Raw genomic sequence first — 27,243 nt, 5'->3', positions numbered from 1 at the left:
GACCTCTTTATCTATATTAAATTTGATGATGACAGACACCAACACTTGATATTTCTGGGTATCTATGTGTTGGGGGAGATGTATAGATATACAAATAGGCACAGGCATAAATGTAGATGTCGAGACAGATGTAGAGATATACATATACATACACATTAACATAGCTTTCAAAACTACAATACTGAAGTGTGTATCCCGAGTACAATGTGTGGCTCTTAATCAGTGCTCAAACATTTGCTAAATGAGCAGAACAAGTAACAAAGAATAGCTTCTGTTGCCTTTTCCAAGGATTACAATTTAAGCTGACTTCTCTTTTCACCTATTTAAATTTTCTTTGTGAGAGAAACAGTGCTCAAGATAACTGACATGAAGAGCACAGGCCCTTCCTGCTTTCAGATATCCTAAAACACATCCCCATGTTAAGCCAGTTACCTAGAATGCAGTTGCTTCTTTTGCCCCTATATTTCTCAGTACCCTTCAGAAAATAAGCAAGACTTAATAGCCTTGCCCTTGCCTTGTCATCCACAGAAGTGTGTTTACTGAGTTACTCCTTGGAATAATGAAAGGAACCTACCTAGAAACTGTTCTATAAAGTTGTTGTCACTGCATCTATTTTAAGGATACCATGGAGGAGGCTGTTTATTACTTTCAACATTGTTCTCTTTATGAAGAACCTCAAGAGAAATCTTTGCCAGCTCTTAATACCAAGAACAGGTGATCATTACTGTTACTGAGCAAAGATCTGTGTACCGAATGATTATCTACTTTTGCATGTGAGTTCCAGGAAGAGCTAAATTTGAGGTCTCCAATAGGTCCTTGTAGTTATCACTGTAGTCTTATCTTGACTTCTCTTTTTTCTACCTGGTTGTTTAAAATTTCTATCGCCTCTGTCCCACTATATTCTCTTTTGTCATATTTTATGCATCACTAAAAAGTACACTCTTGTTTTGGAAGAAAGTTGGTAATAAATAAATATTTCCTTATTTTAAATAATGTTGCTATTTAAACAAGTATTTGCTAGGCACTCAGTTTGTTCTAGGAAGAAAGATTTTTACTAAATTTTACTAGATCCACTAAAAGAACACCGTAATTTAGGTGTTACATATTTTACAGTGAAGAAATTCAGTGTCAGGGATGTTAAGTAACTTGCCTATGGGGAACAGTACTATATCCTTGGTAAACAGAATCTCAAAGTCCAGTGTTCTTGTCACTCAATTCATAGCTTCCTTTGGAATTAATTCAGATTCACATTATATTTGCATAATAATTCAGGTTTATTTCAGAAATAATTTACTTAGGTTTAGCAAACATTTTTAGATTATGGAGAATTCAGCATCCATTATTCTGACATCTTAGTTACAATAATCACCCCCTGGTGCTGGACTAAGTAATGTAGTAAAATAATATTTAATCTACTTTTTAATTTTCAGTATGTTTTTATGCCTATTCTTTTACATTTTCTTTAGTAAAGTCAAGCAGGTGTTGTCCCACTAGGTAGTCCTTATGTCGGAAGGACAGTAACTATAAAGAGCTATGTTTAATCTATACTGACTGTCCCTGTACCACTAGGCTGCAAAGCAACAACTATAATGAACTCACTAAGGTAGTGAATTTGGAACTTTGCCATTCCTTTAATCACCAAACTTGTCATATCTTTATTCATTTATGTTTATTCTGCATATTGTGGAAAATAGGGAACTATCTCTCATTTCGTTAATGATGGCATTACTGAATATGATCCTTATTTAACACAAACTGCAGGTGGCCACCATCTGTTATTATTGTAAATCAAATTATTTCACTTTGTATCATTGCTGTTTTGCCCTTGTTATGTGTACTTTTGCAGAACATGAAATCTCTGTAAATAATGTTAAACACAAAAATGAACTTAATCTTTAAACAATCTCTTAGAAATCTGGCCATTTAAATTGGACTTTTACTGTTTTTTGTTCATGCCGTAAGACCATCAAGTCCGAAGGGAGAATTTATGTCAAATTAAACTGAGGGACAGTCAATTATGTAAAGACTCCACTTGAATGCTCAAATAGGTGAAAACCATTATTTGTTGTTCAGTCGGTAAGTTGTGTCCAATTCTTTGTGACCCCATGGACTGCAGCACACCAGGCTTCCCCGTCCTTCACTCTCTCCTGGAGTTTGCTCAGATTCATGTCCATTGAGTCAGTGATATGAGCTAACCATCTCATCCTCTGCTCACTGTTTTAAAACCATTATAAACAATATACAACTCCTCAGAGGACAACCTGAGTGTTGTAGGTTGGCTTCTCCAGGAGCACATTCTGAGTTGCTATGATTTGTGTTCAGGAAACTTTCTGCAGACTGCTACGAGGAAGCAAGGAAAGTGGAATTGGGCAGAGGGAGAAGCTGGACTGAGATGCAGCTGCAACAGTCACCCAATTGCAGTCAATGTCAAAAAAAACCTGGAAGCTGAGATGTTTCTTCAGAGGTGTCTCAATTTAAAGTCCCCAAACTTTATTGCTAAGGTATCTCATTCAGGAAGAGAATATAGATATTTCTAAACTTTGGATTTGGGTAGGAAAATATCAATTTAAATATTTATATTATAAAGGTTAGAGGTAACCAGTAAAAGAATGAAAATATTTTGTAAATTTAATCCAACTGTAAGAGGAAAAGGTTTTCCCAGTGGTGCTGGTGGTAAAGAATCTGCCTGCCTATGCAGGAGACATGAGACACAGGTTTCGATCCCTGGGTTGGGAAGATCCCCTGGCAGAGGGCATGGCAACCTACTCCAGTTTTCTTACCTGGAGAATCCATAGACAGTGGAGCCTGGAGGGCTATAGTCCATAGTGTCATGAAGAGTCAGACATGACTGAAGCGACTTAGCATGCTTGCAAGAGAAGAAACAAAGGGAAAAAAGAAAAGATACAAGAGAAAATACATCAAATATAAAGCACAAAATAAAACTGCAGATAACAATCTCAATAGATATATAGATTAAAAAATCCCCGTGAGCTAAAACCTCCAATTAAAAGATGGCAACTCTATAGCTAACTAAAAAGTGTAAAGGTCAGCTATGGCTATTTTTAAAACAAGTATAAAACAATAAATTATACTATATTGAGTCATCCCTCAACATCCTTCGGGAACTTGTTCCAGAATCCCCCCACAGATATCAAAATCTGTGGATGGTCAAGTCCTTTATATAAAATGGTATAGTATTTGCATATAACTTATATACATCCTCCCATATACTTTATTTTTTTCTGTTTTATTAAACAAACATTAATTTTAGGATAGTTTCACATTGACAAAAACTTGCAAAGATAATATAGAAAGTTCCCATATATTCCTTTCCCAAGTTGCCCCTATTATCTAGGCAGTATTTTTAAGACAACAGTCTCTACCTTGTTCATTTCATATATTTTAAGTCATCTCTAGATCACTGAACACCAAATACAATGTAAATGGTACATAAATAGTTGCTGGAACTCAGTAAATTCAAGTTTTGCTTTTTGGAACTTTCTGGAGAATTTTTTTCCAAATATTTATTGGCCTTTGTTTGAATCCATGGTTGTTGGCATACGATAATAAATAATATGCACAAAACAAGTTCAGCCTTAAAAGGGAGAGAGAGGGATATTTCACACCAAAAAAGGAGACAATCCATCCATATTTTTTAAAGCCTTATTGAGATATAACTGACATATAACACTGTGTAAGTTTCATAAGATGATTTAACTCTTCAAGAATTTGTAGTAAATATGAAGTTGCATGATACCAATAACACAGTCTGGGAAAATATAAAGGGAAAATAAACAGAAAACATGAACAAATCTACAGTCAGAGCATAATAATTTAATCCTGTCTAAAAGAGAATTAATAGAGAAGTAGCTGACTATTTTGAAAAGTAATTTCATTCGTTCATTCTAAAACTGTAAATCTATCCCACTAAAATGTTTACAATGTGTCAAAGGCTCTAAGGGAAGTTTCAGAAGAAAATTTCTCAAAATGGTTTAAGGAAATAGCAGCATCTCACAAATAAATTGGTAATTTCCCCAGACTTCACCTTTGATGGAGTAGCACTCATTGGACTATAGGAGTTCTGTATATGTGTTGAATCATACTACTTTATTTTTGTGCACTAATTTTCCAAACCTTGCTAGACAGTAAGATGTTTTATAGCAAAGATTGTTATTATACACTTCATTCTCTGTGTCTGACACACAGTACTCATTCATCTAATACTTGCATGCTGAATAAATGAATGAATGCCCCAGGTTCTCCTTTCATAGCATACTTGTTTTTATTAAGATTTTTTTAAAAAAACAAAGAGTTGCTTTAGATTCACAGCAAAATTAAGAGAAAAGTACAGAAATTTCCCATATACTTCCTGTTCCCATATAAGCATTACCTCTTGCATTATCAATATTCCCCTCAAGACTGATACGTTTGTTACAATTGATGAACCTACATTGACACACCATAATCACCCAAAGGCTACAGTTTACATGAAGGTTCATTTTTGGTGTATACATTCCATGATTTTGAATGATCTAAAATGACATGTGTCTTCATTATGGTATCATACAGAGTATTTTCACTGCCTTAAAAATCCTTTGTGATGCATCTATTTATCCCTCCTCTAACCTCTGACAGCCACTGACATTTTTCCTGTCTCTATAGTTTTGCATTTTCCAGAATGTCACATAGTTGATATCATACAGTAATGTGGTCTTTTCAGACTGGCTTCTTTCACTTAGCAATATGCATTTAAGATTCATCCATGTCTTTTCATTACTTAACAGCTCATTTCTTGTTACTACTGAACAATATTCCCTTGTCTGGAATTTGTCCATTTACCTACTGAAGGACATCTTTGTTGCTTCCAAGTTTTGGTAATTATGACTAAAGCTGCCATAAACATTCATGGTAGGTTTTGTGTGAGCATAGGATTTTTGACTCCTTCGAACACATACCAAGGCATGAGATTGCTGGATCATTTGGTTAATGTTCAGTTTTGTTAAGAATCTGCTAAACTATCTCCCAAAATGGCTGTACAATTTTGCATTCCCACCAGGAATGAGGGTTTCTATTGTTCCACATCCTCGCCAGAATTTGGTATTTTAAGTATTTTCAATTTTGGCCATTCTAATATGTGTGTCAGAGAAGGCAATGGCAGCCCACTCCAGTACTCTTGCCTGGAAAATCCCATGGACAGAGGAGCCTGGTAGGCTGCAGTCCATGGGGTTGCGAAGAGTCGGACATGACTGAGTGACTTCATTTTCACTTTTCACTTTCATGCATTGGAGAAGGAAATGGCAACCCACTCCAGTGTTCTTGCCTGGAGAATCCCAGGGACGGGGGAGCCTGGTGGGCTGCCATCTATGGGATCACACAGAGTCGAACACAACTGAAGCGACTTAGCAGTAGCAGCAATATGTGTGTAGTGGTATCTCACTGTTGCTTTAATTTTCACTTTCCTGATGACACAGAATGTAAAGTATCTTTTCCATATGCTTATTGACTATCTCTGTATCTTCTTTGGTAAGGTGTCTGTTCATATCATTTTTTTCTGTATTTTAATTGGGCTGTTTTATGTTGAGTTTTAACAGCTCTTAGTATATTTTTGATAGCAATCCTTTATTAGATATATCTTTTGCAGATATGGTCTCCTAGTATGTGACTTATCTTCCCATTCTTTTGACATTGTCTTTCACAGATCAAAAGTTTTTTAATTTTAATAAATTTCAGCTTATCAATATTTATTTCATGGGTTCTATCTTGATGGCATATCTAAGAAGTCATTCAGTTCAGTCAGTTCACTCACTCAGTCGTGTCCAACTCTTTGCAAACCCGTGGACTGCAGGCCTCCCTGTCCATCACCAACTCCCAGAGTTTACTCAAACTCATGTCCATTGAGTTGGTGATGCCATCCAACCATCTCATCCTCTGTTGTCTCCTTTTCCTCCAGCCTTCAATCTTTCCCAGCATCAGGGTCTTTTCAAATGAGTCAGTTCTTCACTTCAGGTGCCCAAAGTATTCATGTTTCAGCTTCAGCATCAGTACTTCCAGTGAATATTAGGGACTGATTTCCTTTAGGATGGACTGGTTGGATCTCCTTGCAGTCCAAGGAACTCTCAAGAATCTTCTCCAACACCACAGTTAAAAAGCGTCAATTCTTTGGTGTTCAGCTTTCTTTATGGTCCAGCTCTCACATCCATATATGACTACTGGAGAAATCATAGGTTTGACTAGATGGACCTTTGTAGGCAAAGTAATATCTCTGCTTTTTAATATGCTGTCTAGGTTGGTAAGAAGTCATTACGACATTCAAAGTCATCTAGATTTTCTCCAGTGGTACATTCTAGGAGTTTTATAGTTTTGCGTTTTACATTTAGGTCTATGACTCATTTTGAGTTAATTTTTGTGAAGAGTGTAAGGTCTGTGTCTAGATCAGTTCACCTGTGGGAGTCCAATTGTTTAACAGTGGCTCAGTGGTAAAGACAGAGAAGTCAATGGCAGCCCACTCCAGTACTCTTGCCTGGAAAATCCTATGGACGGAGGAGCCTCGTAGGCTACAGTCCATGGGATCGCAAAGAGTCGGACAGGACTGAGCGACTTCACTTTTTTTCACTTTCATGCATTGGAGAAGGAAATGGCAACCCACTCCAGTGTTCTTGCCTGGAGAATCCCAGGGACGGGGGAGCCTGGTTGGCTGCCATCTATGGGGTCGCACAGAGTCGGACACAACTGACGCGACTTAGCAGCAGCAGCAGCAGTGGTAAAGAATCTGCTTGCAATACAGGAGATGAAGATGTAGGTTCAGTCTCTGAGTTGGGAAGATCCCCTGGAGGAGGGCATGGCAACCTACTCCAATATTTCTCCCTGGAGAATCCCATGGACAGAGGAGCCTGGAGGACTACAGTCCATAGGGTCACAAAGAGTCAGATACAACTGAAGTGACTGAGCAGGCACATTTGCTGTTTTAAAAACTAAATCCTCATACTATTTGAAAAAATCAAAGTCAAGAAAAATTTAAAATATAAATTAAAAAATAAAATTAAAAGTACTCAAAAAAATATAGGAGAAAAACTACATATACTTTGAACAGAAATGGCATTTCTAAATAGAACAAGATACCCATATACCACAAAGAGTGGAAAATAGAGAGGTTTGACTGTGTTAGTCACAAGAAAGTATCCATGATGAACATAAAGAATGTTAAGAGGTCATAGAAAATCTACAGGAATTTTACTTCGTAAATGATAGATAAGAGTTGATATTTGTGCTTTACAATGTATTCTTTAAAATTAATAAGAAAAAGAAGTGAAAAAGGAAGTCCCTGAAAAAGAAACCAGAAATTCAAGAAAAATGAAGAAGAGGAAGAAGACAGGGGCAGAAAAAAATATACATATTTATATATGGTCTACCAGAGCACTAATCATGAAAATGCAAATATAAATAAGGATGAGGCACCTTCCACTTATCAGATTGGCAAGAGATGAAAAGTGTTATAACATTAAGCTCTAGCAAAGTGGTAGGTCCTCTAATATACTGTTTGTGAGCATGTAAATTGATATAATCTTTTGAAATTCAATTTAAAATTAGCATTTACTTAACATTTAAAATTTAAGTATCTCTGACTAAGCAGGTTTACATTTATAAATCTATCCTCATCAGTAAAAATATATATGTTTAAGGTTGTTTATGCAGTTTATTTTATTTATCCATGGGAAAACAATGAAATAAATTATGCCACAAATGCAGTATTGGAATACTGGGCTGTCTTGAAAAAGAACTGAGTAGATCTGCTGGTAGTAAGCTAAAAAGATGATCACACTGCTGCTACTGCTGTTTAGTTGTTCAGTCATGGCTGACTCTTTGTGACCCCATGGACTATAGCCTGCCAGGCTCCTCTGTCAATGGAATTTTCCAGGCAAGAATACTGGAGTGGGCTGCCATTTCCTCCTCCAGGGGATCTTCCTGACCCAGGGATCGAACCTGCATCTCCTGCATTAGCATGTGGATTCTTTACCATCTGAGCCACCTGGGAAGCCCCAAGATGATTATAATAGAATGTCAAATCAAAAAAGGTATTTTCAAAGTTATGATTTCACTTTCATAAATATATGGATATTTTAGAGCATACATAATGCATGAACACATATTACTTGTGCAAATACAAAGAAAATGCTAAACCCCAAATCCTTATAGTAATTATTCTGGTGAATAGGACTGGGTAGAGGGGCCAGAGGTTTTAATTTTTGTTTCTTACTTTGTTAGAACATTGTAGAATTATAGTTTAAGTTTGGGGGGGATGCTATTAATTTTCAAATAAATTTTTCTGAAAAGAAAGTACGAAGAGTTTTTGAGAAGGACATTTGGACAAAAATGTAACATGTTAATGGAGAAGAGAAAGCAGTGACAGCTTTAGAAATAGTAGTAATTTATAGTAAAATGTGTACAGGTCCTAAATCTATCATCTAAAACCCTCCAGACCAGATGTCTTTTAGAACTCAGATTTTTTCCAGATTTTATAAAGGTAATAGAGTGTGTTCATCTACACTGGGGAAGGGAAGGGAGAAATGAACAAGTGAAGAAAAAGAAAGTGAAGCAAAAGGAGGGGGAAAGGGTGGGGGTTGACACAAGAAGAGCCTTGTGTCTGATGCCATCAACATTCTTTGCAAGTAAATTGTGGCCCTGAATTGTGAAACAGTTCTGATAAATGGTGACTAATCTGGCAGAACCTTGCAATCTGAGTGAGAAATCCTGGAAACCGCAGTTAGGCACAACCATGAGAACGTCTGTAGCAATGGACACACGAATGTCTACAGTGGTGGACTCATGAACATCTACAGTGGTGGGTACATGAAATTATCTGAAACTAAGGTGGCAGCACTGAAGGTTGAGAGAAAATTGTGAATTTACAGACTTCCATCATATGCTTCAAGGCATTACTGTATTACAGAGGTATTGCCATGTTTCATAACAATTCTGATTTGTGATGAAACTGACAATATTTTCTGGTCTTGCAATGGCTCTATCTCAATGTCGCATGGATGTTTCTCATCTTTATTTAGTCTCTGAGCTGAAGACAGATTGGCAGAATTTGCCCAGGAGGCTTGTGGGCAACCCACTCACACCTACGCAGCCCAGTGGATGCCACTCACAGATGGCCAGTTTTCCCCACAAGCGTGATTACATCAATCATCAGTGAATCAAGCCCAGAGATTTTTCTTATGAAACCTTTGTCCTGAAGTGACTTGCTCAGGAACATACAGTTAGTGAAAGATCTGTTACCTGAAACTATCAGTCTTGGCTTGGCAGAGTTCCTCCAGCAAACAAGGACAATGCTTTTGTCCTAGATGAGAACATGAACAAAGGGGAAAGTTCTCTAACATAACTAACTCCCTGAGTTCTGAAGGTATTCTACATGGGGGTTTTATCCCTATTTTAATATTTTACTTTAGCTTGGCATGTATTCTCACCTGTTGAGGAGGTCTCTTTCGAGTCAACAATAAGAAAGCAAGTCAGTTCTATGCAGTGACCATACACTAAGAAGTCACTAAGATTACTGCATGTGGAGTGAGGTATCACTGTGCATTACATAAAGTGAGCATGAAACAGGAGCCGCATATATAAATCCTGTTCAAGCCAAGACAAGAAAGAAAGGAAAGAGAACCGACATTTCACCAAAAAGGGTCTAAACTCAGCCCTTGGCTCAGTACTGCAATAAGAGGTGACTGGGTGTCTAATAGTATCTCGGAATAAGATTAGAGGCTGATTAAACAACTTAAATGGAGGAAGTGCAATGCAGACAACGCTTCATTTATTACTCATTCTTTTATAGTCTAGGTATTGCCAGATTCCTAGACTATGCTGTGATTTTTTTCTTCTTCATTGCAGCAAAACAGAAAAAAAGCTCTACAAAAGCATTGTTACAAATAGTATTCAACCATAATAATATTATTTTGTTAGTTTTAGCCCATTTTTTAAGAGTCTAGGGTTATAGCTTGCTATTTTCCTTTTGTTTCAGGTTTTTGAGTAAACAATTGCATTACCATGAATAAGAGATGACTAGACAGATGCCATTGTGCTTTAGATGTGCTTTGAGACAACTCTCACCATTCAAACTCCTGCCTCTTTAGTTACACAAGGGGTGTTATAAACGTATCCCTACATGACATGTTTTCTTTTAAAATCTTATAAAGATTGAAGGAGTGAAATAAAAGCCACTTTGCCAAAAATTTAAATCATGCTGTAATTTGGACGGAAGGCTCAAGGCCTTCTTTGCTTTTCTTCAAGCTTTCCTTACATCTTTATTAGAAAACATCACCATAATGTGTCATATTCATAGTCATAGTAACAAGTGTACTTTGAAGGTCTTCAAAAAGAGATAATTAGTAAGAACTCTGGCTGCAAGTTGCAAAACCAACTTGAGCTTGTTTTAGTTAAAAAGGAAGTGGAAGTTTATAACAAAATAGAAGGGGTTTGTGAAAGCTTATTATAGAATGCCTGGAAATGTGAACTGAATATCCATCAGACATTCTATTTTTGTTTTGGTGGTTCTCTAAACATCTTTGTCCTTTCTTCTCTGCAAATCTTTTTTTCTGGCTTCCCATTTTGTGTGGCAGATGAAATCTAGTCACAGTTCCCAAGATTATAGCATCTCTCCAAGCAATACTGAACTAGAGTCTGTTAGTCCAAAGTCAAAAATTATGGAGTAGAATTTAACTGTCTTGAGTCAGATCAGCTGTGGTCAGAGAGGTATTATTATCAGAAACCCACCATTATGAAAGAAAGCAAGAGATGAGAGTTCCCACTTAAGAACGTCACTTAATATACACTCTGGGATGTGTCTACTAAAGCATACTTCTCAGGTCCTCCATAGACAAACATACCCTTCTTAAACATACAATTCCAGATGCTTTCACATAATGTTGTAGGCAGACTTCTAAGATGGTCCCCAATGATTTTCACCTCCTAATACTCATGTCCTTGTATAATCCTCCCCCTTGAGTGTAAAGACTCTATTCTAACCAAGAAAATATGGCAAAGGTGACTATATGTCATTTCTATGATTATATTACTGAAGATTGTAACTTCAGGATTGTCAGTAGATTCTATTGTCTTCTTGATTTGTACACTTCAATAAAGCAAGGTGCTATACCATAGAGGCCCACTTGAGGGATAACTTCTGGCCAATAACCAGCAAGGTATTAAGGTTATCAGTCCAGTGACCCATGAAAAACTGAATCCTGCCAACAGTCACATAATCTTGAGAGCACATTCCTCCCCAGTCAAAGTTTGAGATGACTATGGTCAGGCAAGGGCTTCCCATCTGCCTGCCAATGTAGGAGACATGAGACACAGGTTCAACCCCTGGATTGGGAAGATCCCCTGGAGGAGGGCATAGCAACACACTCCTGTATTCTTGCCTGGAGAACCCCATGGATAGAGGAGCCTGGTGGAGGGCTATGGTCCATAGGGTCACAAAGAGTCGGACCCAACTGAAGAGACATTGTCTGACTTAGCAGCAACAGCAACGTGGTCAGGCAATACCTTAACTGCAGCACGTGAGAAATCCCCAAACCAAGGGCCAGCTAAGCTGTGCTCACATTCCTAACTCACAGAAGTTATGAGACAATAAATGTGCATTATTTTAAGTTAAGTTTGAGAGCAACTTGGTACACAGTAATAACTAATGCACATAACATGCTCTACTTATCCTGTCTACAACTGCAAATATGCTCCTCCCCAGTCTTATACTCATGAACTGATTCTTCATCCAGAGGTAATATATGTATTTGAGCCACTTTGTTACCAGTTTATAATCCCTGGATGACTTCCATTATACTTCTAATTAATCTTGACTTAGTCCAGGATGATCTCTCTCTAAATGACAAACTTAACAATTGATTTTACAAACACTTATTGAGAACTTATTACTTGCCAAGCACTGTTCTAAGCACCTGGAGTTTTTCAGTAAAGAGAACATATAAAGATCTTTGCTCCTATAATCTTGTTTTCCAGCATAGGGAGATGGAAAAAAATGCTAGGCATAATAAATAATAATAAATATGCATTTTATTAAGTCTGAGATAGAAATTTTTTCACATTTTTAATGACTGCAATATCTGAGTACATATAACAGTTGATGGCATATCATGATTTGATTGGTAGCTTTTTTTTCCTACATAAAATACTGGTATATTTTAAAGTTGCTGATTCTTTGATTTGCTGATTACATAAATTACCTAGTATATTAGAAGATACAGTTTAGGGATTAAAAAGTTGAGTCAGGTAAGGGGGATTCAGGCTGGTGCAGTTGGGTGGCAGCAGATGGCAATATTGAATAGGATGGTCTGGGTAGACCTTGCCCTAACTTTAAAACAAAAAAAAAAAACAAAAAGTGATACCTCCAAGGCTGTGAGGGAGGTAGCTAAGCAGATACTCTAAATGAAGAGCATTGCAGCCAGAGGGAACAGCTGGGGAGAGGTCCTGAGAGAGAAACATGCCTGGCATTTTCCACAGTAGCCCACCAGCCGGTAGCTAGAGCACACTTAGCAAGGAGAAGTAGAAAGGAAGGTAGTGGATTGATTGGTGCCTGTTCAGGTGAGGCTTTAGAGGTGGATGCAAAGACTTTGGCTTTTACTCTGGATAGAGCCAGAAGAGCCACTAAAGGATTTAAGATGAGTGAGAAGATCTTACTTAAGCTTTAAATGCATCACTCTTGGCTACTGTGTTGAGATTAGGCTACACTCAAGCAGAGGTTATGCAACTGTTTTATCATTTGCATTTCACACTAAAAATATTGTATGTTAGGTTCCTCTTTCTTTCGGTTCATCTCACTCCAGTGTTGGTGGAAAATTTTTTAAAAAGTCATATTTCCTTTTCATGGTTGCTGTAACTAGACCTAAGTTTTTACTTTGATTATATATATTTTGTTGTAAATAAATTAAAGAGGTTCTGTCTTTTATGCTTTCATTGAAGTTTTATTTGATATGAGGATAAAAACAACATATGATTTCTTTCCTTAGCATATTTTTGTGAATAAAGAAGTATGTAGCATAATTATGTAGCATGAACTGCATACTTGTAACAAAGATCTCTGTGCACTATCTGTCTATAGAACTATATGTCAATAAATCTTTAAGAAAGGATAATATCTAATGACTTTTTTATTGCTACAGTCCAACATTCATTCCTCTTCCCTAATTTCTCATGATGCAATTAAATTTATGGTCTTACCTACTGTCTATATCCTGAGAACTTCCCAAGAAACCTCTAAATCCAGATTTACATTTTAATTGGCCACCAAATATCTCCATCAGTAAATTTCATAGAAGCCACAAACACAAACATACTGTATTTAGAACTAAATTTAGTATTTTCCATTCATAAATCTACTCCCTTATCCTCAGTTAAGTTCAACTCCTTTCTCTTCTCATCACCAGCACCAGATATTTTAATAGGTCCTAGTAATGATCCTGTAAGCTGTTATTTTATGTATACATATATATATATGTATTCTTTTATATATGTGTGTGTACATATACATGTCTATATATTTATATGTATACATAAATATTTTATGTACGTGTATATGTCTATTCTTTTATATATGTGTGTACATAGACATGTATATATATATGTGTACATATACATACATGTTATACACACACACACACACACACACACACACACACACACTTCATCCACTATTATGACTTCATTTAGGTCATGAATTTTCCTTAGGTAGACAAATTTAAGGATTCTCTCAACAATATCTAGGTTCAATTCCAGCTCTTCCTCTTTCTCATTTTTAAAAGCAAAACAAAGAAATCTTCAGCCTGGCACCTCATTTGCAAAACAAACATAAAATATCAAATTCATAGAGATTTTCTGAAAATTGCTTCCATTGTGCTTTGTACCTAGCATGAGATCAATAATAATTGGCATGTAATTATATATATTTATATATAATTACTGCTCTAATAATGTAATTATGTTTTAAATAAAAGTAGATTTGAAATGGCTATCTTTAGATTGTAGAACTAGGAATGGCTTGCTTTAACTTTATCAAATGAACTATCACTTTTTTAACCAAAAAATAAAGTTTTAAAAGTTTCAAACAAATCAGGGCTTGCCTCCACTTTTATTAAAAAATTCTTAATCACAAAGAATAAGCTACTAGTGAAAATTTTGTTTCCTTAAATAATAATTACATTAAATTTTCTCTCTTTAATGTTTACCATAATAGTTTTAACTCCTGAAAATATAGCTATTAGTGCAATTTATGGCCAGAATGGTCAGTTGCTTGATGAAATATTAATGAGTATCTACCTCACAGTCGCTGTTAGCCTATATGGATTTTATTGGAGACATTGGTACATTTCCTATCCTTGAAGATTTCTCTGGAGTTGCACTGGGCACTGGAGTTGGCTTAAGGGGCAGTAGTTCCTCAGGTTGCTTGTGACAGGTAAGCTAAGGACACATCAAATGCCATAGAGAGGACCAGTACTGTGTACTGGGTAAGAGTTCAGACTTTTGACTCTCACGCTCCAGATTCAAAATCACAGCTTTACCATCACCAACTGGGTGACTAAAAGCAAAACAACCCACCCTTGTTCCTGCATATGTAAAATGGGGTAACAGCACATGATGATAGGGCCATTGTGAAGGTTGCATAAAATGTCAATAAATCTGGAAAGTTTTTATCACATGTGAAAGAAACAGAGAACATCAACACATTAAACACTCTGAACTTCATGTGCAGTAAAAAGAATATATTCACATCATTCAACCCAGTGTTTCCCTAAATTGCTTCATCATCCCCTTTTCAATAATACCTTTAAATATGTCAAGTATGAGTGTTCCATAGATTAAAATGTAAAAGTTGCTGTGTAAAAGAATGAGCTTTGGGGTCTAGAAAGACTGGATATCTAATCCCAGTATGACTGTTAATACTTGTACCTCTCAGCAAACTGAACTTTTCTTATATGTTAATTTTTATTGACTGCAACAGGGACTCACAGAACTTATTCAAGTTTTAAATGGAGAATACATACATCATTCAGCACAAAGCCTGCTATATAGTACCAGAAAATGTCCCTTCTCTTTCATCTTTCCTCTCTTCATTCACTCTTCAAGAAGTATTTAAGGAGAAATGGTAACCACCTTGCAAGTATGCAGTAAAAAAGATCTAAGCATTTCATTAGCTAGACAACCTTTATACCTTTTCATGTCCCTTCCAATTCTGATGGGTTGTGAACCAGAAGTAAGGAGGTGGGGAAGTCTGGTGCATAGGCCCCCACATGAGATGCTGAGTCAGTGCTAGTTTTTATGCAAACCTGAACAGGTCATTGAAAAAGCAAGAGAGTTCCAGAAAAACATCTATTTCTGCTTTATTGACTATGCCAAAGCCATTGACGGTGTGGATCACAATAAACTGTGGAAAATTCTTCAAGAGATGGGAATACCAGACCACCTGACCTGCCTCTTGAGAAACCTGTATGCAGGTCAGGAAGCAACAGTTGGAACTGGACATGGAACAACAGACTGGTTCCAAATAGGAAAAGGAGTATGTCAAGGCTGTATATTGTCACCCTCCTTATTTAACTTATATGCAGAGTACATCATGAGAAATGCTGGTCTGGAAGAAGTACAAGCTGGAATCAAGATTGCCAGGAGAAATATCAACAACCTCAGATATGCAGATGACACCACCTTTATGACAGAAAGTGAAGAGAAACGAAAAAGCCTCTTGATGAAAGTGAAAGAGGAGAATGAAAAAGTTGGCTTAAAGCTCAACATTCAGAAAACTAAAATCATGGCATCTGGCCCCATCACTTCATGGCAAATAGATGGGGAAACAGTGGAAACAGTGTCAGACTTTATTTTGGGGGGCTCCAAAATCACTGCAGATGGTGATTGCAGCTATGAAATTAAAAGACGCTTGCTTACTCCTTGGAAGGAAAGTTATGACCAACCTACACAAGCATATTAAAAATCAGAGACATTACTTTGCCAACAAAGGTCTGTCTAGTCAAGGCTATGGTTTTTCCAGTAGTCGTATATGGATGTGAGAGTTGGACGGTGAAGAAAGCTGAGCGCCGAAGAATTGATGCTTTTGAACTGTGGTGTTGGAGAAGACTCTTGAGAGTCCCTTGGACTGCAAGGAGATACAACCAGTCCATCCTAAAGGGGATCAGTCCTGGGTGTCCATTGGAAGGACTGATGTTGAAGCTGAAACTCCAATACTTTGGCCACTTCATGCGAAGAGTTGACTCATTGGAAAAGACCCTGATGCTGGGAAGGATTGGGGGCAGGAGGAGAAGGGGATGACAGAGGATGAGATGGCTGAATGGCATCACTGACTCAATGGACTTTAGTTTGGGTAGACTCCGGGAGTTGGTGACGGATAGGGAGTCCTGGCGTGCTGTGATTCATGGGGTCGCAAAGAGTCAGACACGACTGAGCGACTGAACTGAACTAAACTGAAACAGGTCACAGAAATTTTGATAGCCACTAATTCCTAAATCCTCACCTTATACTCCAATAGTCTTGAAGGAACAGAGACAAGGATTTGCTTTGCTTCTTGCCCTGAGGGTGGTCACAGTTAGGAACTGAAGGTACTTTGTTGACAAAGGTACTATAGATAAAAACAAACCTGGATGAGGATAAATGTGTCTTTCTGGTCTTTGAATGCTCTTCCTTCCAGAAGGGTAGAGTGCCAGTATTTTATAAGAAAGTAATATTTGAGATAAGTTGTAGCATCTCTGTCCCAGCTCCTTTGCATTTTTCAGGCTTCCTCTTGCTGCTGATTTCATCTTTCTAGACCAGCTGCCTCACAGTTACAATGTAAAGAGTCAAGATTCAGAAGGAGCTTAAGTGAGACACAAAGTTCCTTTGAAGAAATTTGGTTTTAAGTAAAAGGCATCTATGTCAAAGCAACAAGAAGTTTTCACATGGTTCAGCCTAGCTTTCTAGGAAACTAAATTGGGGTTTGGAGTAACGTTCCATCTAGCAATGGAGTGTTAAATGTTAATCCCATCTTACTTCATCTTGTGTACATAGTTTTTGCCTTTGGGACTGCACACTGTGGTCTGTGCTTAGTCAAGGATAGGGATCTGGCACTCAGGTACTCTGTTTTTTAGGATCTGTGTTCCTTTTTCATAGGTTTCCAATACACTATTATTGAGAAAAAGGCCTTGAAAGAATGTAACATTTTCCATTAATGCCAACTGTGTGGCTTTACTGCTGTTGTTCTTCCTCAAAGTCAGGAAATTGACATAAAAAATACAAAAATGGGGGAAAATGATTATCAAATTTCATAATTCTTTGACTCAATTTCACTGCTAGATTTTCATTTTCCTGAACCTATTTGAGTGCCAGTTCTGCAGCAAAATATCTGTCTAACACAAGGCTTTAGAGAACAGATGCAAAAGAGATTAGACTCTGCCTTAAAACAACTTGCCATTTGCATTTGAGGATTGAAAAGGGGGAGGATTAACTTATGGTATTGGCCCATATAATACCCATTTGTTCTCTCTTGAGATTTATTTTCATTTGCTCTGCCCTAGTGCAATCCTTACTATTTCAATAAGTGGTTAATCTTATTCTCTATTAGGGTGAGTCCTGTTTGAAGCACAGTGTGGTCCATCTGCCAATAATAATGCTTAAATAATGCAAATGCTGGCTTTTATCATTATAAAGCCCTCCAATGGACTGATTAATTTCAGAATTGCATTTTATGAATTCTCGCTATACTTTACGGATTCAATTTGATAACTCATAGTATGCATCTCATTACATTATTTCAGCTATCCAATTTACACCCACAGCATTGGAATAAGAACAACTCAAAACAAAAGAGGCTCTCTAGTTGATGGTTATTTTATAACAACTTCAATTGGAGAAAAGGAGTTATTGAGGGTGAAGAAGTAACTATGCCCCATGAATACTCCACCTTGAAAATAATTTTGCATGTAGAATTTATAACTGTATTAAAATTATACTGAAACCAACTACTAATAAGCATTTCTCATAGTGAAAATGAAAGCCTGGCATAGAGAAATACCTCTTACTCCCACCAATTTGCCCACTGGCTCCCATCAGCTCACCCCTGGACCTTTGCACCTGCTGTCCCCTCTTCACATGTCATTTCTGACCAAGTCCCCATGTTTCCTGGTTAGCTCTAATTCACTTTCCATGAATTAGGCAGCCTCTATAATCCTCTGAACTTAGCCCTATTGTTGTACAACACATTGCAAATACCTATTTATGTCCCTGTCTCCAATTATACTGTCAGGTTCATTCAGCCTGGGACCAAATTTTCTTTTCTGTCATCATGCCAATGTTCAGCACAGTGCCTGAGGCACAACCATAGTAAATGCTGCTAGATGTCTCCACAGAGGATGGAAAGAAGGGGAACGGGTGTACATCAAGGAACAAGGAGGTTAAGAGGTAACAGAAAGGCAAAGTCAGGTAAAACCCTTAAAGACTAGATGCTGAGACACATCCTTATGTATCTATCAGCTCTGGGAAATGAGCTATGCACAACCATATCTGGGGTTTATCACTCCCTGGGAATGGTTGGGGATCAGGAGTGGGAAGGCACTCAGAGAACATTACCCATCCCTGTGCAACTTCAAAGAAAACTAAAGCAAAAGTAATTAGAAGCTGCCTTTTCCCACAAACCACCCAAACATAATAGATTCTCAAATTTCAGAGTGGGGGTGGGAAGGGAAGGGGAAAACTGTTTGTGTGGGTGCATACATATGCTAGCCTCTAAAAAAGATTTCAGAAAAGGGATCTTTCTAAAAATGTAGATAAACCATTTTTCACAATCTCACTGATATGTTAATGGATATGAAAGGCTCATACAGGACCAAGTTCAAAGTAGCAAGTGAAATGGAATTTTTCTGGAATTGAAAAGTAAAAATTTAAATGAAGGCAAATACGCTATTGTAATTGTAGTATAGGATATTTGACCGTATGACAAGTGAAGTATGTGGGTCCCTGTTTTGTGGGTGGTGGGAGAGAGGTCGGCAGTAGGCGGTGTAAAGAGGGTGGACAGGTGTGCCACAGATGAATTGAAGAAGGGTTAGAATGGACCAATATCAACTCCTTTGCAGTTTTAATGGGCTTTCCAGGTGGCTCAGCAGCCAAGAATCCGTCTGCAATGCAGGAGACACAGGAGAGTCGGTTTGATCCCTGGATCAGGAAGATCCCCGGGAGAAGGAAATGGCAACTCACTCTAGTATTCTTTCTGGGAAAATCCCATTGACAGTGGAACCTGGCAGGCTACAGTCCACGGGGACACAAAGAGTCGGACATTACTGAGCGGCTGAGCATGTAGTTTTAACATGGACCTGCCAGCTAATCTAAATATTCATCTGTGCAAAATCAGATAGATGCAGTGAGCAGAAATACCCCCCACCCCCGCCCACTGAGCATGCAAACCGATGAAGGGGAGTAATAGAGGGCGGGACGTGCGATGAAGATGCCAGAAGGAACTTCCGCACCGCAAGTAGCCACCTGCCCGTGGGGAACACTTTCACATGCTTCGGGATAACTGAAGAAGACTTATTGCATTTGTCTTAAATCTTCTCTGCCTCTGGCTCTTTGAAGCAGATATATAAAAATCTGGGCAGCTAAAGGCTGAAAGTAGTGATTTGTTTCATAAGAAGTTGCAATCAACAAACACCTATTTTTTTTCAAATGTTAGATACATGTTCTTAGATTTCTGTGGTTTTCTCTGAAAGAATTTGACAGGAAAAAAAACCAAACCAGCATCTGACCAGTTAACTGAAGTAACTGAAAACCATGCAAGGTAAATTTTAAATGAATGTGTGTAGCATGTTAATATAAGTATACAAATATATAATTGTATAGCATTTTCATAATTGTGTAACATTTCCTAAAGTATAGTAACATAAGCATATTTATGGGGAAGAATATTCTGCTATCATGCCAAAGAATGGATACGGTTATAGAGAATAATTTGGTGAGATAGGCCACCACCACTTTTTAAGTTGAAAAATGAAGCTTAGATAATATTCATAAAGGTTAGCTCCTTTAGGCTCATGCAAAAATTCAGTGAGAAATATATGAGTTCCCCAGCTCTTATTCCAAATATTTCACTACCAAGTGTCTTCACTTACCTCTGGGTGTTTCATAAGCTCTGCATATTCAGAGTTGATGCTCAGGGAAGTTACTGTTTTCCTTAACTTCTTCTTGAGACTGATGTCCAGCTTTCTAAAAGAAAAAGATAAGGAGACAAGAAATCTAACAGTGATTCTTCAAAATCTAGCTCATAAAGGACTCTATGTGCTAAATAAAACAAGGATACAGTGAAGTGGTTGCCTTAGCAACAATAGCCACAAAAGTAATTTTCAAACTTGGAAGCTCTTTGTGCCTTTTTTACTGTAGATATTACAATGGCACAAGTAACAAAATTAAGAGTAAAATGATGAGGGAAATAAAGGAAAATTCAAACTCCTAAAGGTGGGCAGTTTGGTTAAAGCAGAGCAAATTGGGAGTAGAATAACAGGTTATGTGTTATGAAAAGCTGAAATGGGGATGAAACGAATTATTTAGCTTGGTTCAAGGGAATAGAGGTAGATATGAAATTCAGAAAAGAAAATTTAGTCTGTCAGGAGAAATATCCCAGAGAGAGAAAAAATGAGTTAGTAGTTCGGTTACAATATTCCAGAATAGTCTCTGAAAAGAAGGCAAAACTCTGTCTTTCGGGACAAAGGAAAAGTGAATCATTGCAAGACACTAAAGGCAATATGAGAGCAGCCATACTCTTCCAAAAGGAGTGTGAAGATTTTCTCTTTTCCGGCCTCTGTTAGGACTATTTGGTTCACATGATCTATACTTATTTTTTTTAATTGAAATGACAAAACACGTAACCATAAGATCTCCCTAAAGAGCAAGCAATAATGAATTGGTTTTCATTCTTGAAAGCAAAAAGAGCAGGCTTCTGAAAATTCTCAAAACAGGGAACATTTTCTGAGTTTGTGAAAGTGGTAAAGAGCGTAATTACTATAATGGGAGTGTTCTCTACTGGAGAACCTTCTGTGGAGACATGAAAGGGGTACCTATGGCTTAAGACTGACCATTGCATGTTAAGCATCTCAACAAATACTTAAGCACCTCTGAGAATGTATCAGGAGTTTACAGGGCCGCTTGCTCCACTTATACAAATGCCTGGTTCAACCACAGACACAAGGTGTCTGTCCCAAGGCAGGTCTCCACATGCTTTCAGGGAAAAAGAGAGAATCTGTTCTTACACACCTCTGATTTGCCTCTCACTTGCCACTCAAAATAAAAATATGATTTCTGATAACAGAAGAACTATCATATACAGATTAAAGTAGAGTAATACCTTACAGGTTCTGAGTGCCATACAGTGAATTATCCTCAACCTTTTCAACTTCCCAACAGTGCTATTTGCCCAGGTTTATCAATCATAAAACTGACTGCAGCTCAAGAAACCCACCACCACTGCCTTTCGCTACTTCTCTGTCTCTGTCTAGCTCTCTTTTTCAGAAAGGGGTAGGAGGTGTTTTGTCTAAGTTTAATAGTTAAAAGCCTAAACCAGGATTCAAACACTCTATACAAATCTCTAGTGTTCACTTTATTTTTGCTACTCTTCTAAAGCTTATTCCTTGGTACTCAATCAAATCCCAATGTATAGTTTCACTATTTTTTTTTTCTTATCACTTTCTATTATATGTCCTACATGAGATTAAATGAACCTCTTACTATTTTAAGTAAAAATATCTTTGCACACAAAAATCACCCAGCCTGTTTTCCTATGTCAAATAATAATTGTTCTTTAAGATCTCATGCGAATATTTCTCCTCCACATTATTCTTCCTAATCCCCAATCAACAGACATCTTTTCCTTTGCTGTCCTTTCATAAGATAATATTTCTCCTTGTTTAAATAACATTTGTCATTCTTAAATAGGTTTGAGCCATTTGTAACTCTTGTCTGTCATTAGCCTCTATCTAGTGGTGGTACTGTGCTGTGCTGTGGTTAGTTACTCAGTTGTTACTTTTTGTGACCCATGGACTGTAGCCCGCCAGGCACCTCTGTCCATGGGGATTCTCCCAGGCAAGAATACTGGAGTGGGTTCCCATGTCCTCCTTCAGGGGATCTTCCCAACCAAGGGATCGAACCCAGGTCTCCCCCATTGCAGGCAGATTCTTTACCGTCTGTGCCACCAGGGAAGCCCATTTAGTGGTAATATCCACCTTCAATTTAATTTAGTGTTCTATTAAGTATTTTAAACATAGCCACTGATGAAAGTGTCTTTTGTTGAATGGTTTAACTAATGAACAAATCCAAAGTGATCCATTTAGAAGTCATTCTCAGATCTTCATTATCATCAACTTCATCTCAGAAGTGGCAAGTGTAACATGAACTCCTTGAGTAATACATGAAAAAATATTTTTAAAATGGTTGTATATTGCTTTCGGGAAATTTTATTGAAAATTCCATAGTATTAAAACATTTCCTCTCCTTGAAACTTCACACATCTTTCCTTTGAAACAGCATGTCATCTTAAGACGGTCAAGAAATTGAAAACTGTCAGAAACAGTGACATCTGGTGGTCCAGTGAGGGGGTTGCTCTGTGAAGGCAGATGGAAGTAGATCCCAAATGGTAGAAGACCCTCTCATCTTGAAAATCCCCTTAACTGAAAGTTAAGCAAACAAGAAAATAACTTAAATAATGGTAAATCAATAATATGGCTTCCCTGGTGGCTCAGACAGTAAAGAATCCACGTGCAATGCGGGAGACCTGGGTTTGATCCCTGGGTTGGGAAGATCCCCTGGAGGAGGGCATGGCAACCCACTCCAGTATTCTGGCCTGGAGAATCCCCAGTGACAGAGGAGCCTGGTGGGCTGCAGTCCATGGGGTCGCAGAGTCAGACACAACTGAGCGACTAAGCACCACACAGCACAGCACGGTGAGTAACTGGAGGAGCAGTGATTTGCATCCAGGCAATACGACTCCAAGTCACTGCTTTATGCTGTGGGTTACATTTGTTGCAACTTTCAAGCAAAGACACAAAACTTATAATATTGGCTCAGCATTAAACTACTAATATTATGAAAACAGGATTCAAAAATGAACATGGTCCTGGGTTTTTAGAATGGTCTAGACTTCTGAATGTTCCTTAGTGATCTTCGACTTGAAGGTACCCTTGAAAATGTGGAATTAGACAGTTATTGTACATTTAGTATGTAGGAAGATAGCATTTGTTGACTCAGCCAAGAGGCAACCATCCTTCTGGATTGTTGTTTAACCTGTTCCTTTGATGGTATTATTGGTAGTTTCTCATTGAAGAGTAGTTAGAAAATGGTACAATGTAAGAACTGCAAACAGTAGATAAATACTCATCTAACCTCCTTGTTTTACATATTGGGCAACTGAGGAACAGTGTTTTGTTAACTATATACTTTAATTAGGATGTGCTTCCATTATGGGGGTACAATTATTATAAAATATATTTAACTGTTAAATGAGTTTTTATTGCTCATTCTTATTCTTTTGACATATTCCTTAAGAACTTACTCTATGCTGGATGCTGCACTGGTTTCTAGAGACATAAAAATAAAATACCAATTCTGTACTGCAGGATTAATTTTAAAAATGGGCTAAAGACCTGAATGGACACCTCATAAAAGAAGATATACAGATGGTAAATAAGCATATGAAAAGATGGTTCACATTCTATGTCATCAGAAAAATAGAAATTAAAACACAAGAAGGGGAGAGAACAAGATGGCGGAGGAGTAGGTGCACGTGGAGTACATCTCTCTCCACGGCTACATCAGGAATACACCTTCAGACACAGAAGTGCATACAGAACACTAGCTGAGAACGGACAGGAGTACCTGACCAGCGGAAAACAATATATAGAACCATGCAAAACTTGGTAGGATGAAGGAACTAGGGGGAAAAACAGGAGTGTTAGTAGGACTGGACCTGCCCTCAGCGGGTGGGAGACCTGAAGCAGGGATCCAGTTCCCACATCAAGGCAATTCTCTGAGGCAGAGAAGAAACATTTAAGGCTGAGAGTGAAACAGCTGATCGTTGGCAGCCTATATGGCTAGTCCTTGCCGCAGCCATACATACCCCAGACAGGGATGCAGGTCCCCTGGAAGGTGCAGGGGCTGGGAGCTGGAGTTTAGGGATTGTGAAGCAATCCCAGGGTGAGGACTGCTGTTGACTGAGGAGAGACAGACCAAGGAGATGTGAGGGAGGAGACTGTGGTGGGAAATGCCTGTGTAAGAAAGCCGGGCAGCCATGGAAGCAAGGCGATACTGCTGAGTCACACATGGAGGGGTGGAGCCATCACCATAGCCTCTCTCTTCCCACATGCCAGCACCTGCAGCTGAACAATAGAGAGGCTGGCGCATTAAACGCTTGACACACTGAACTACAGAGTAGGACCCCACCCAGGGTGCCTCTTTAAGTACCTGACATGCCAATCTACAGAATAGGACCCCAGCCAGGGGTGCCCCTCTATGTGCCTGATGTGCCGAACAATAGAGAAAGACACCAGGTAAGGGAGCCCTCTAAGTGCCTGAATGGGTGGAGCTACAAAGAAAGGCTGGCCAAAGAGGCCTTCTGATCACCAGCTACAAGAGTCTCGAAAAAAGACTCTGTTAGGGCCATAACTCCTGTGGTGAAAGCAGTCCGTGTCCCTGCACACTTGGAACTGCCAGGGTCCCTGCAAGCCAAGCAGCTGTGCCACATTCACGCTCAACTCTCACTGGGGCAGAGTTGCCACAGGCAAAAAAGTCTTGCGTCTATGCACACAGGGTCACTTCAGTCGTGTCCAACTCTTTGCAACTGTAGACTGTGGCCTGCCAGGTTTCTCATCAGCAGGGGGTCTCCAGGCAAGAATACTGAAGCGTATTGGCCAATACTGGTTGCCATACCTTTCTAGAGCTCTATATTTCCTGCTGCCCTAGCTGCCAACTTCCCTGATTGCCTGGTGCTGCCAAAACCCCTGCAACACAAGCAGCTGCACCACCTCCACACTTGGCCCTCACAGGGGCAAACCCAAGTCCTCCAGGGCAGCCTCAGGAGCAAACTCTAGTGGATGACCCATATGCAGAGGTGGAAATAAAACCACAATTGAAACCCAGGGGCAGTGTGGCTAAGAAAGAAGACCCAAAACCTTCCCACCAGCTGTACAAGCTGCAGATTAAATCCACATGATCAACTAGGCAGACTCTGTGTCTATGGAATATATAAAAGGACATTGAGAGCTCCCCCTCCAAAAAGCACACTAGTTCTGATAGCTGTGGACAATGGAGGCAAGAACACACAAGAGCAGGACCATATTAGAATCTGAGCTGCTCCCACAGCGGGTCCAGAGACCAACAGAGTGTTGGAGGGCATCCTAGGGAGGTGAGGTAGACTGTGACTCCAAGCAAAGGAAAGGATTCTGACAGCAGTGACTCAAGAAAAACATTTATTATTGTTATGTTTTGACTTGTTCTGTAGATTCTTTTGGATTCTTTTTTCCTTTATTTTTTCCCCTCTGTTGTAGTTGTCAATTCTATTGGCACAATGAAATCTAATAAAGCTTTTGAGCTTTTTTTTTTTCTCAGTCACATTTTTTTATTGTTGTTATAAACCTCTGCCTCTACGTTGGGCTTTTACAGTTCTGTGGAGTTTTCCTTTTTTGTTTTTTGTTTTTCTCTTTTTTAATATTAATTTTTAATTTTTTAAATCTATTATTATTTTTTCTACATTTATTCCTTTGTTTGCTTTCCCTACTGTTCTTCCCCCCTTGCAGTTAATCTTTAATGTATTTAAACCTTCTTTATCTACCTCTACTTAACTTTGCATATCCTTTATTTCTTTTCTTTCTTTCCTTTCAAAATATTTGTTAGTTTTGTTTTCATTGCTTTATTCCCCACTTGTCACCTTGCTTTAGTTTTGTTTTTCAGTTTGTACTTTCATTAGTTTTGTTCTTAACTGGTAGATACAATTTTTGGTTTCCTTTGTTCACTGGGTCAATCTACTCTACTTTATTTTTGTTGGACTATTTTGATTTTACTTATGCGTGTATATGTATATGTGTATATTCCATTATGTTGATTATTTGCCTAATTTTGTAACTGACATTTCTCTGGGGTTCATCTCTGGTTTCTCATTTTTGAGTATTTGTTTTACTCTCACTTAATGCCATAACAAACCACTTGTGGAATTTTTGTTCCTGACCAGAGATCAAGCCCTGAGCCTTTGGAGTGGGAGCACTGACTCCAAGATCCTAGACTACCAGAGACCTAGCCCTAGGGAGTATCAAATAGTGAGAACTCACACAAAGGAAACCACTTGAATACAAGACTGGGTATCACCCAACTACCAGTAGCACCCTGTGCAGGATGCCTCATCTAAACAACAAACAAAACAAAGTACGAACCCGATCATCAGCAGACAGGATTACCATCTCACTCAGCCTTGCCCATCAGAGGGAAAACAAACAAACAAAAAACTGAGCACAAATCTCACCCTATACAAAGCTTACACAAACCACTGGACCAACCTTAAGAGGGAAGAAACCAAAAGGAAGAGAATTTAACCTTGAAGTCTGGGAAAAGGAAACCTCAAACACAATAAGTTTAAAAAAGTACTAATGAAAAGGCAGATAAATAATACACAAGTGAAGGAACAAACTAGAAACACCAAAGTCCAAATAAATGAAAAGGAAATAGGCAAACTACCTGAAAAAGAACTCAGAATAATGATAGTAAAGATGACCAAAAACCTAGAGAACAAAATGGAGAAAATGCAAGAATCAATTAGCAAACACCTAGAAGAATTAACAAATAAAAATACAGAGACAAACAACACAATTACTCAAATTAAGAATACTCTAGAAGGAATCAATAGCAGAATATTTGAAACAGAAGGATGAATCAGTGAGCTGGAAGATAAAATGGTGTAAATAACTTCTGAAGAGCAGAGTAAGATAGAAAGAATGAAAGGAACTGGGGACAGTCTCAGACTTCTGTGAGTATATCAAACATGCCAACATTCGAATTATAGGGGTCTCAGAATAAGAAGAGAAAAAGAAAGGGTATGAGAAATTTTTTGAAGAGATTATAGTTGAAAATTTCCCCAATATGGAAAAGGAAATAGTCAATCAAGTTCAAGAGTCACAAAGAGTCCCATACAGGATAAACCCAAGGAGAAACACACCAAGACACATACTAATCAAG

General features: G+C 38.2%; 1 long non-coding RNA gene across 2 annotated transcripts in view; it reads right to left on the bottom strand.

The window, feature by feature from the left end:
* Positions 1 to 27,243, bottom strand: part of LOC145503465 (uncharacterized) — a 276,939-nt gene that overhangs the window by 20,784 nt on the left and 228,912 nt on the right. For both annotated transcript variants that reach the window (XR_014051474.1, XR_014051477.1), the window contains one exon: positions 20,148 to 20,241. This is a non-coding gene — a long non-coding RNA (uncharacterized LOC145503465). The remainder of the gene's footprint in view (positions 1 to 20,147; positions 20,242 to 27,243) is intronic.

The sequence above is a fragment of the Giraffa tippelskirchi genome, chromosome 1 (genome assembly GCF_054371585.1).
Source record: "Giraffa tippelskirchi isolate mGirTip1 chromosome 1, T2T-mGirTip1v1.2.pri, whole genome shotgun sequence".
Lineage (NCBI taxonomy): Eukaryota > Metazoa > Chordata > Mammalia > Artiodactyla > Giraffidae > Giraffa > Giraffa tippelskirchi.
This window is presented reverse-complemented; position numbering and strand designations above follow the sequence as displayed.